Genomic DNA, 11,083 nt, shown 5'->3' on the forward strand with positions numbered 1-11,083 from the left:
TATACTATGACGTTGTACGACATACTATCCTATGACTTGTTTTGACATACTATACTATGACATTTTGTGACATACTATACTATGACTTTTTGTGACATACTATATTATGACTGTTTTTGATATACTATACTATGACATTTTACGACATACTATACTATGACTTTTTAATGACTTTTTGTGACATACTATACCATGACTTTTTAGGACATACTATACTATGACATTTAATGACATAATATACTATGACTTTTTGTGACATACTATACTGTGACTTTTTTTGACATACTGTACTATGACTTTTTAATGACTTTTTATGACATACTATACTATGACTTTTTAATGACTTTTTATGACATACTATGCTATGATATTTTACGACATACTAAACTATGACTTTTTAATTACTTTTAATGACATACTATACTATGACTTTTTATGACATACTATGCTATGACGTTGTACGACATACTATCCTATGACTTGTTTTGACATACTATACTATGACATTTTGTGACATACTATACTATGACTTTTTAATAACTTTTTTGACATACTATACCATGACATGTTAATGACTTTTAATGACACACTATACTATGACTTTTTTGGACATATTATACTATGACATTTTATGACATACTATACTATGACTTTTACGACATACTATTCTATGACCTTTTAATGACTTTTTATGACATACTACACTATGACTTTTTTTTACATACAATACAATGACATTTTACGACATACTATAGTATGAGTTTATAATGACTTTTTATGACATACTATACTATGACTTTTTTGACATACTGTACTATGACATTTTACGACATAGTATACTATGACTTTTTAATAACATTTTATGACATACTATACTATGACTTTTTATGACATACTATACTATGACATTTTACGACATACTATACTATGACTTTTTAATTACTTTTAATGACATAATATGCTATGACTTTTTAATGACTTTTGATGACATACTATACTATGATTTTTTTTGCCATACATACCATGACATTTTACGACATACTATACTATGACTTTTTGTGACATACTATACTATGACTTTTTACGACATACTGTACTATGACTTCTTTATGACTTCTTATGACATACTATACTATGATTTTTTTAATGACTTTTAATGACATGCTGCAATATGCCTTTGTATGATAGACTATACTATGACTTGTTACAGTATACTATTTTTTTTTATACTATTTAATATCTTGTAATGACATAACTGACTTTAAAAAATGTCATAGCATTTGTATGTCATTCAAAATCATGAAAAAATATCATAGTATAGTATGTTGTCCAAAATCATGAAAAAATGTCATAGTATAGTGTGTTGTTCAAAATCATGAAAAAAATGTCATAGGATAGTATGTCGTCTAAAATCATGAAAAAATGTCTTAGTATAGTGTGTCGTCTAAAATCATGAAAAAATGTCATAGTACAGTATATAGTCTAAAATCATGCAAAAATGTCATAGTAGGCTATAGTGTGTTGTTCAAAATCATGAAAAAAATGTCATAGTATAGTATGTCGTCCAAAATCATGCAAAAATGTCATAGTATAGTGTGTTGTTCAAAATCATGAAAAAAATGTCATAGTATAGTATGTCGTCCAAAATACTGAGAAAATGTCATAGTATAGTGTGTCGTCTAAAATCATGAAAAAATGTCATAGTATAGTGTGTCGTCCAAAATCATGAAAAAAATGTCATACTATAGTATGTCATCCAAAATCATGAAAAAAATGTCATAGTATAGTGTGTCGTCCAAAATCATGAAAAAAATGTCATAGTATAGTATGTCGTCCAAAATCATGAGAAAATATCATAGTATAGTATGTCATCCAAAATCATGAAAAAAATGTCATAGTATAGTGTGTCGTCCAAAATCATGAAAAAATATCATAGTATAGTATGTCATCCAAAATCATGAAAAAAATGTCATAGTATAGTATGTCATCCAAAATCATGAAAAAAATGTCATAGTATAGTGTGTCGTCCAAAATCATGAAAAAAATGTCATAGTATAGTATGTCGTCCAAAATCATGAGAAAATATCATAGTATAGTATGTCATCCAAAATCATGAAAAAAATGTCATAGTATAGTGTGTCGTCCAAAATCATGAAAAAATGTCATAGTATAGTATGTCATCCAAAATCATGAAAAAAATGTCATAGTATAGTATGTCGTCCAAAATCATGAAAAAATATCATAGTATAGTATATCATCCAAAATCATGAAAAAAAGTCATAGTATAGTATGTTGTCCAAAATCATGAAAAACTGTCATAGTATAGTATGTCGTCCAAATTCATGAAAAAATGTCATAGTATAGTATGTCGTCCAAAATACTGAGAAAATGTCATAGTATAGTATGTCGTCCAAAATCATGAAAAATTGTCATAATACAGTATGTCGTCCAAAATCATGAAAAAATGTCATAGTACAGTATATCGTCCAAAATCATGAAAAAATGTCATAGTACAGTATATCGTCTAAAATCATGAAAAAATGTCATAGTATAGTGTGTTGTTCAAAATCATGAAAAAACGTAATAGTATAGTATATCGTCCAAAATCATGCAAAAATGTTATAGTATAGTGTGTTGTTCAAAATCATGACAAATTGTCATAGTATAGTTTGTCGTCCAAAATCACGAAAAAAATGTCATAGTATAGTATGTCGTCCAAATTCATGAAAAACTGTCATAGTATAGTGTGTCGTTCAAAATCATGAAAAAATGTCATAGTATAGTTGTCGTCCAAAATCATGAAAAAAATGTCATAGTATAGTATGTTGTCCAAAATCATGAAAGACTGTCATAGTATAGTATGTCGTCTGAAATCATGAAAAAAATGTCATAGTATAGTATGTCATCCAAAATACTGAGAAAATGCCATAGTATAGTATGTCGTCCAAAATCATGAAAAATTGTCATAGTATAGTATGTCGTCCAAAATCATGAAAAAATGTCATAGTACAGTATATCGTCTAAAATCATGAAAAAATGTCATAGTATAGTGTGTTGTTCAAAATCATGAAAAAATGTCAGAGTATAGTATATCGTCCAAAATCATGAAAAAATGTAATAGTATAGTATATCGTCCAAAATCATGCAAAAATGTCATAGTATATTGTGTTGTTCAAAATCATGACAAATTGTCATAGTATAGTTTGTCGTCCAAAATCACGAAAAAAATGTCATAGTATAGTATGTCGTCCAAATTCATGAAAAAATGTCATAGTATAGTGTGTTGTTCAAAATCATGAAAAATTGTCATAGTATAGTATGTCAGCCAAAATCATGAAAAAAAGTCATAGTATAGTGTGTTGTTCAAAATCATGAAAAAAATGTCATAGTATAGTATGTCATCCAAAATCATGAAAAAAATGTCATAGTATAGTATGTCGTTCAAAATCATGAAAATATGTCATAGTATAGTATGTCGTTCAAAATCATGAAAATATGTCATAGTATAGTTGTCGTCCAAAATCATGAAAAAAATGTCATAGTATAGTATGTCGTCCAAATTCATGAAAAAATGTCATAGTATAGTATGTCGTCCAAAATCATGAAAAAAAGTCATAGTATAGTGTGTTGTTCAAAATCATGAAAAAAATGTCATAGTATAGTATGTCATCCAAAATCATGAAAAAAATGTCATAGTACAGTATGTTGTTCAAAATCATGAAAAAATGTCATAGTATGTCGTCCAAAATCATGAAAAAATGTCATAGTATAGTATGTCGTCCAAAATCATGAAAAAATGTCATAGTATAGTATATCGTCTAAAAGCATGAAAAAAATGTCATAGTATAGTGTGTTGTTCAAAATCATGAAAAAAATGTCATAGTATAGTATGTCATGAAAAGTTATTAAAAAGTCATAGTATTGTGACGGACAGAGGAGAACCCTCCATGTCCTGATGCTGCCTGCTCATCATGTTGAGTGCTGACACATGGCTGGGTGTGGGTGTGGCCAGCAAGCCTGAGCAGAAAGGCTCATCTCTGTGCAGGCAGTCTCTCTCTGCACTCCTTCCTGGTTGGACCTCCAGCACATGCTGTGGGGGTTGTTTGAGGCCTCCTTTTCTTTGTTTAGTGGTTTGTGGTTTTTTGGGTTTTTACACATACATAGACATACATGTACACACATTTTCCCCCAACTTACTTGCAAACACACATCCACGCAACACTTCCAAGTGATTTTGATTCTATTTTTTCTAAATTAATTTATAAATTTCTTTGTTAAAAGTAATGCAGCATGTGGTCTCCAACATTGTGTATGTTGGAGACCACATGTACAGTATGTTGTAAAAAGTCATGACTTTTTATGACTTTTAATGACAAGCTATCCTATGACTTTTAAATAACTTTTCATGAAATACTATACTATGAATTTTTATGACATTCTATACTTTGACTTTTTACAACATACTAAATCACGACTTTTTAATAACCTTTCATGACATACTACACTATGACTTTTTTTTTGACATACTATACTATGACGTTTTACGACATATATACTATGACTTTTTAATGACTTTAATGAAATATTATACAATGTCTTTTTCCGACATACTATTCTATGACTTTTTATTGGCTTTTTATGACATACTCTACTATGACTTTTCATGATATACTAAATAGTACTATGACTTTTTGTGACATGCTATATTATGACTTTTTATTGACTTTTTACCACATACTAAACTATGAATTTTTATGACATACTGTTTTATGACTTTTAATGACATATTATACCATGACATTTTACAACATACAATATTATGGCTTTTTAATATTTTATGACATACTTTACCATGACTTTTTAATATAATTTAATGACATACTACACTATGACTTTTTAATGACATTTCAATTATATTTTATGACTTACTTTATACCTTACTCTGAATTTTTTTGACATAATATACTATTACTTTTTAATAATATTTTCTGGCATAATATGTTTATTTTTACATACTACATACTAAAACAAGGTTCATTTATTAAAATGTTGTAATCACAAAAGAAGGTCCAAACATTCATGAGTACAATCAAAATAACTTCTTCACCTTCTTTTCCCATCCACCCTCATATTACACTCATTCCCACACTCACCCCTATCACCAGAACATGAAGGAGAAAGTTTTAAATCAAACCAATCCAACTTAAGCCGCATAAAGTAGACATACACTGTACATACAATAAGAAAAAAAAGACAAAAAATAATGTTTTATGGCAATAGTATTGTGATTGGGTAGCACTATGAAATGTTGGAATTATAAGAGTGCTAATCTTTACAACACACTGTGAATTTTAATGGCATTTTCTATGGCATACTATACACTGTGTGTGTGACCTTTATGATATACTTTACTAATCCTTTTTTTCTGTCATTTTTCAAGACATACTATACCAGGAATTCTCAAATGTTGATGGCTGATTGCAAATTTAGAGAACCAGAGTTAAGGGCTGCACAGTATTCTCCAAAGTGTAATGGGTTAGGGTTAACCAGATCAGTGTGCCAGGAGGGATGACGAAAAAGGGGATCGTTAGGACCAGTTCTACTGGTACCATCCACAACGTTTCACCATGGAAACAGAAAAATAACCATTTCAATGTGTACCAAACTGAACTGAACTGATCCGGACTGCTTGGTGGAAAAGAGGTTTAAACTGAAGATCTGTGATCTGTGTAGGAACAAATGGGTTTGTGAGTGCCACAGACAGGTTAGGGAAGATGCAAAGAATTGAAAAAAACTGCAAACAAACAAAAAACAGAATAACACCAGACTTATTCTTTAATGCCCTTTCTGCAGAATGCATTTCCCTAACTATCCATACTGAATGGATGAATTGTAATGGAGCTACTGTTTGATCTCCCAGATGAAGCTCAGAGGCAAGTCGTTCATCCTCTCTGCGAACACTCGGTCAAAAAGCTCATTCTGGGCTACTGTGAAGAAATTCTTCCAGTCGCCTGCCACACCTGTCACAAATACAAACACACACACACACACACACACACACACACACACAAACCTTATTAGAGTATGGTATAATAAAAACATAAAATTTAAAACAACAGAGAAATAGTTGAATCTATCATTAAAATTTTAAATGTGCTGGAAATGAACCTTTGCGCATGGTTTCCTTCTGGTAGCGCTGTTTTTCAATTAAATCTTTATAGTTTGCGTTTGGGTCTGTCTTCATGTTTTGGAGGTGGACATCTCCACAACATGATCGATGGCTTCATCAGTCAAAGCTTTTCCCAGAAAAGCACAAAGCTTCACAACTTCCCCTCTGATGTCCTGTCAAATACAAATGTTGAGGAAAAACATTTTAAGGGTTCTTACATCTGCGTTAAGGTGTATCATAGTATATTTTACACCGTTAATTAAGAGATGTTGAAATAAAGCGTTACCCTCCACAATCAGAAAATAACTTTTTTTGTTATTAATTAATAAGGTTGTTACTGTGAAAGAACACAGTAAAATAAATCCTTCTGTAATAAAATTTGATTACTAACCTTCAGCATGTCTTCATACTTGACAAAAAGTATGTCCATCTGGTCTTTCTCATTGTAATATTCTCTCACATGATCAAACCACGATCCCATAAAAGCTGTTACAGAATAGAAAAATTAGTTGTGACTTATGCTTGCAATAACAACAGTACAATAACAATGGTTAAAAATATAAGAACTGAACCTACCTTTGCCATCCAGGAAGTCCTGAAAGAAATCCTCAAAGCTCTTTGGTGTCTCCAACATGACCCAACTGTGAGCAAAGTGATAGAGGGACACCAGGACATCCTTCGGGTTCCTCATCACATACACAACCTGAACAGCAGCACATAAAAGGAGTTACATGTCTTCATCACAGCTTCTGTAACTTGGTACAATAGGTCAAGCTTTGGATATCTGTTGCAACTGTGTGCTTTGGTGACTTGGTCGATTATGAGGTGTATACAGCTGCAGTGACTCTTTGGGCCTCTACAGACTGGCTGCAATGAGACAGAAAACTGTGACAGTTGCTGCCTCATAGTTGTGAGACTCCGCAAACCACTCAAGTTGCACCTGCAGTTTCCATCCATGCCTGTGGCAACATGGATGCTTCACACACACCAGCAGCATAGAAGATGTTTCAAGATGAGCACTCAAGATTAGTGTCACAGTATCTGATCAATTGTCTCTCCTGCTCCTGAGAAGTGTTTCATGCAGGACATAATGCCATCACAGTGAAACTGACCTTTGAACTTTTGGATATAAAATGTCATCACTTTATCATCATATCCGATAGTTCGTTATAATTAGCAAGTGAATTCTTAAGTTACGGAGGAAAACATGCTTTGTTAGGTCAAAGTGACCTTGATCTTTGATTTATCACCAGATTCTAATCAGCTCATTGTTTGGTCCAAGTTGGCCTGTGTGCTAAATTTGTAGGAATTCCTTCGAGGTGTTTTTGAGATAACGTTCACAAGAATGAGACAGATGAGGTCACCGTAACCTTGACCTTTGACCACTAAATTCAAATCAGTTCATTACTGAGTCCAAGTGGACATTTGTGCCAAATTTTAAGAAAGAAAGAAGAAAGGCATTCTTGAGATATTGCATTCACGAGAATGGGACAGACAGACAGATGGATGGACATACATCGATCAGCCAAAACAGAACCTGCTTGCTTTGTTGACAGATGTCTTGTGTTGTTACCACACATCTAACTGTAAAGCAGCTTCTCAACTAAGTCACCTTGGTTCTCTTGGTCTTCACTCCATGGGGCAACATGTTAGGGGGCAGGTGTGTACGGTAGAGCCGGGGATTTGACCTTTCTCGAAGGAAGTTGTCCACGGTGCTGCCCTCCAGCCAGGGAACACGTATCCTATTAGTGGCTTCCTCCACCTGGTCAGGGTGTGCAGCATCCATGATCTTGACAAGAATCTGCTGCATCCATATTGTGCCTTCACACAGAAAAGGTTAGAAGTTAATGCTTCTATGTGTTGAACTGTGTGCTTGCTTGTAAACAAATTTACCTGACCTGGTGTACAACAAAAAGACTCTCCAGGTTACAGCAATTAATTTGGATTCATTAACTGGAAGTTCTCATTGAACATGTTCACTACAAGGCTCATGCTTGGCTAGTCTGGATCTTTTAATCATATCATACAGTTGTCCTTACAGGAAAAAGGTTTTACTGTTTCTCATATTTAATTAATCTCATTTTTTTAAGCCAACATTGAAAAGTCCTTAATGCTGTTCCCACAAACATCATCAGGGGATAAAAATGTTGGTCTCTAGCGATAATAGTCATACGTCAGGATTGTCTGAACTGTTTGTAGTTTGGTTTTCCTCACTTGCATTATTTTTAATGCACTAAACTAGATAATGCCTAATGTCATTTCAAAATCATCTACTGTTTCCAACAGTATTATAATTAACCCCAACTTTTAAGAGACAACACTGAGAAGTCTTTAATGTTGTTTCCGATGGCAAGAAGAAACCTTAAATCTAAAATGTGATATTTTGTCAACAGACAAGCAAACGATTCAGCATATATATTATGAAAACTAAAATTCCCAGTGAAATTCAGAACGGGCAGTTTTTTTAATATAGAAAATAAACCTGTTTCCCCTATAATTAGTACCAAATGTTATTATTCTTTCCAGGAAATTCAATTTCAGTTCAATTCAAATTTCAGTTTACTCTTTATTCATTAAGTCACTGACCTGACTTTGGGTAAGTGATCAGGTAGATATCACTTGGGTGGACTTCCACATGCTGGAGAGCATCAAGGTCTTTGGGTTTCACTCCCTCCTGCACCACAAAGTTCTTCCCTTTGTATCGGAACAGGTAAGGGCTCAGCAGGTCCAGAGAATCCATGAAGGTTTGAGTCAGCTTCAGTGAGAGATGACGTGCAGATCCTTTAAAAGATGAAGTACAGATAAAATCAGAGGAGAGTTAATGTAGTCAGTCCTGTCATACAGCCACACCCAAGGTTAAGAGATACCCAAAAGCTGTCATCATGTAATTAAAGTTCATATCTGGGTGATACTCAAGTCATGTTAAGTTGTGCAGTTTAAACTAGGCAAAACTAAATTAGTATTCTTTCCCCTTATTCCTGTCACCTTTATACTGTTGATGTCAAATGAAGGCAAAAATGCCTGAAAACTACTTTATGAAATCGGTGGGCCTGCTTGTAATTTATAATTTAGACTACTACTTTGGCAAGGTTGTGTTTGTTGAGCATAAGTCGGTGAACCGGCATGCCAGAGGTGGGGGACAAGTCACATGACTTGACTCAAGTCTGACACCAGTCACAAATTTGAGGACTTGAGTCAACTGACAGTGATGACAGACTCGACTTGACTTTAACTTGGAATTCATGCCTTGAGACTAGAGCTGAGATCGGGCCCAAAAAATCCAGCCCGACCCAACCCGAGCCCGTGCATGTTCTGTCCGAGCCCATCCCAGCCCGTCCCTTTAACTGTAATTATGAGCCCAAGCCCGGTTTAAACCCAGCATTTTTTTAAGGATACGAACGTGGACATTGAAGGCTGACTCTCGTCTTTCTTTCCATGGCAAGCCTTCGTCATGTGACTCTTAAGTGTCGAGGTCCCCGTCTTTTTGCTGTCATATACCAGCATTGAGCTGCACTTGGTACACTCGACGAAGCCAACACACACGTTGTCACCGTCGACAACTCACATGTGCGCGGCCAGTGGCGCGAGAGACAGATGACTTGAAAGAACCTGACTTTTTAATTTTTTGAGATATTGACAGCTCTGACCACAGCTCTGTCCTCCTGCACAGCTCTCCTCTGAGGAACAGCAGTATGTACATCGGCATCATGAGCATCACCGTGTGCTTTTTTCAGTTCTACCCGTGTGATACGTGTGAGCTAAGTTTTTCAATAACTCATTTAGTATTGAACATACTTCAGTGACACAGCGTCAGCTCTGGACTGTTACGCACACACATGTGCTCGGACCAATCCTATTTACTCTATATATGCTTCCTTTAGGTAACATCATTAGAAATCACTCTATAAATTTCCATTGTTATGCGGATGATACTCAGTTATATTTATCGATGAAGCCAGAAGAAAGTAATCAATTAACTAAACTCCATAACTGCCTTAAAGACATAAAAACTTGGATGAGCACCAATTTCCTGATGTTAAATTCAGACAAAACTGAAGTTATTGTTCTTGGCCCCAAACAACTCAGAGACTTTTTATCTGATGATAGGCTGACTTAGGCTGACTTAGGCCTAGTCTGCCGGAGGACCCCCCTATAATACACCGGGCACCTTCTCTCCTTCTCTCTCTCGTATTCTATTACTGCATCTTGTTAACTCGGCCATTCTGGATGTCACTAACTCGGCTTCTTCTCCGGAGCCTTTGTGCTCCACTGTCTCTCAGATTAACTCATATCGCAGCGGCGCCTGGACAGCGTGACGTGTGTGGTTGTGCTGCTGCCGTGGTCCTGCCAGATCAATCAATCAATCAATCAGTTTTATTTATAAAGCCCAATATCACAAATCACAATTTGCCTCACAGGGCTTTACAGCATACGACATCCCTCTGTCCTTATGACCCTCGCAGCGGATAAGGAAAAACTCCCCAAAAAAACCCTTTAATGGGGAAAAAAAACGGTAGAAACCTCAGGAAGAGCAACTGAGGAAGGATCCCTCTTCCAGGACGGGCAGACATGCAATAGATGTCGTACAGAACAGATCAGCATAATAAATTAACAGTAATCCGCATGACACAATGAGACAGAGAGAGAGACAGAGAGAGAGATGCAGGTTATAACAGTAGCTTACAACAACAATATTGAAAGTAATAATATTATAGTTATAGTTCTGGCTACTGTGGTACAATATGTTGAAAGTATGTATTAATATCTGGCAGTATACTTGTGTGACAATAGTCATATGTGTATAATAACAGTAGAAGTATGACTAATGACTAATGATGGCAGCAGCAGCAGGAGGCATCTGGCAGGACCACGGCAGCAGCACAACCACACACGTCATGCTGTCCAGGCACCGCT

General features: G+C 34.8%; 1 pseudogene across 1 annotated transcript; it reads right to left on the reverse strand.

Annotated features, from left to right (window-relative positions):
• Window positions 1-5,817: 5,817 nt before the first annotated feature.
• Window positions 5,818-10,479, reverse strand: LOC117271161 (amine sulfotransferase-like; annotated as a pseudogene). Its single transcript, XR_013493154.1, has 6 exons — window positions 8,756-10,479; window positions 7,782-7,990; window positions 6,746-6,872; window positions 6,561-6,655; window positions 6,169-6,342; window positions 5,818-6,020 (listed from the first exon to the last, which is right to left on the reverse strand). The product of XR_013493154.1 is annotated as an amine sulfotransferase-like (transcript).
• Between the last annotated feature and the right edge of the window lie 604 nt (window positions 10,480-11,083).

This window comes from Epinephelus lanceolatus, chromosome 13, assembly GCF_041903045.1.
Source record: "Epinephelus lanceolatus isolate andai-2023 chromosome 13, ASM4190304v1, whole genome shotgun sequence".
Lineage (NCBI taxonomy): Eukaryota > Metazoa > Chordata > Actinopteri > Perciformes > Serranidae > Epinephelus > Epinephelus lanceolatus.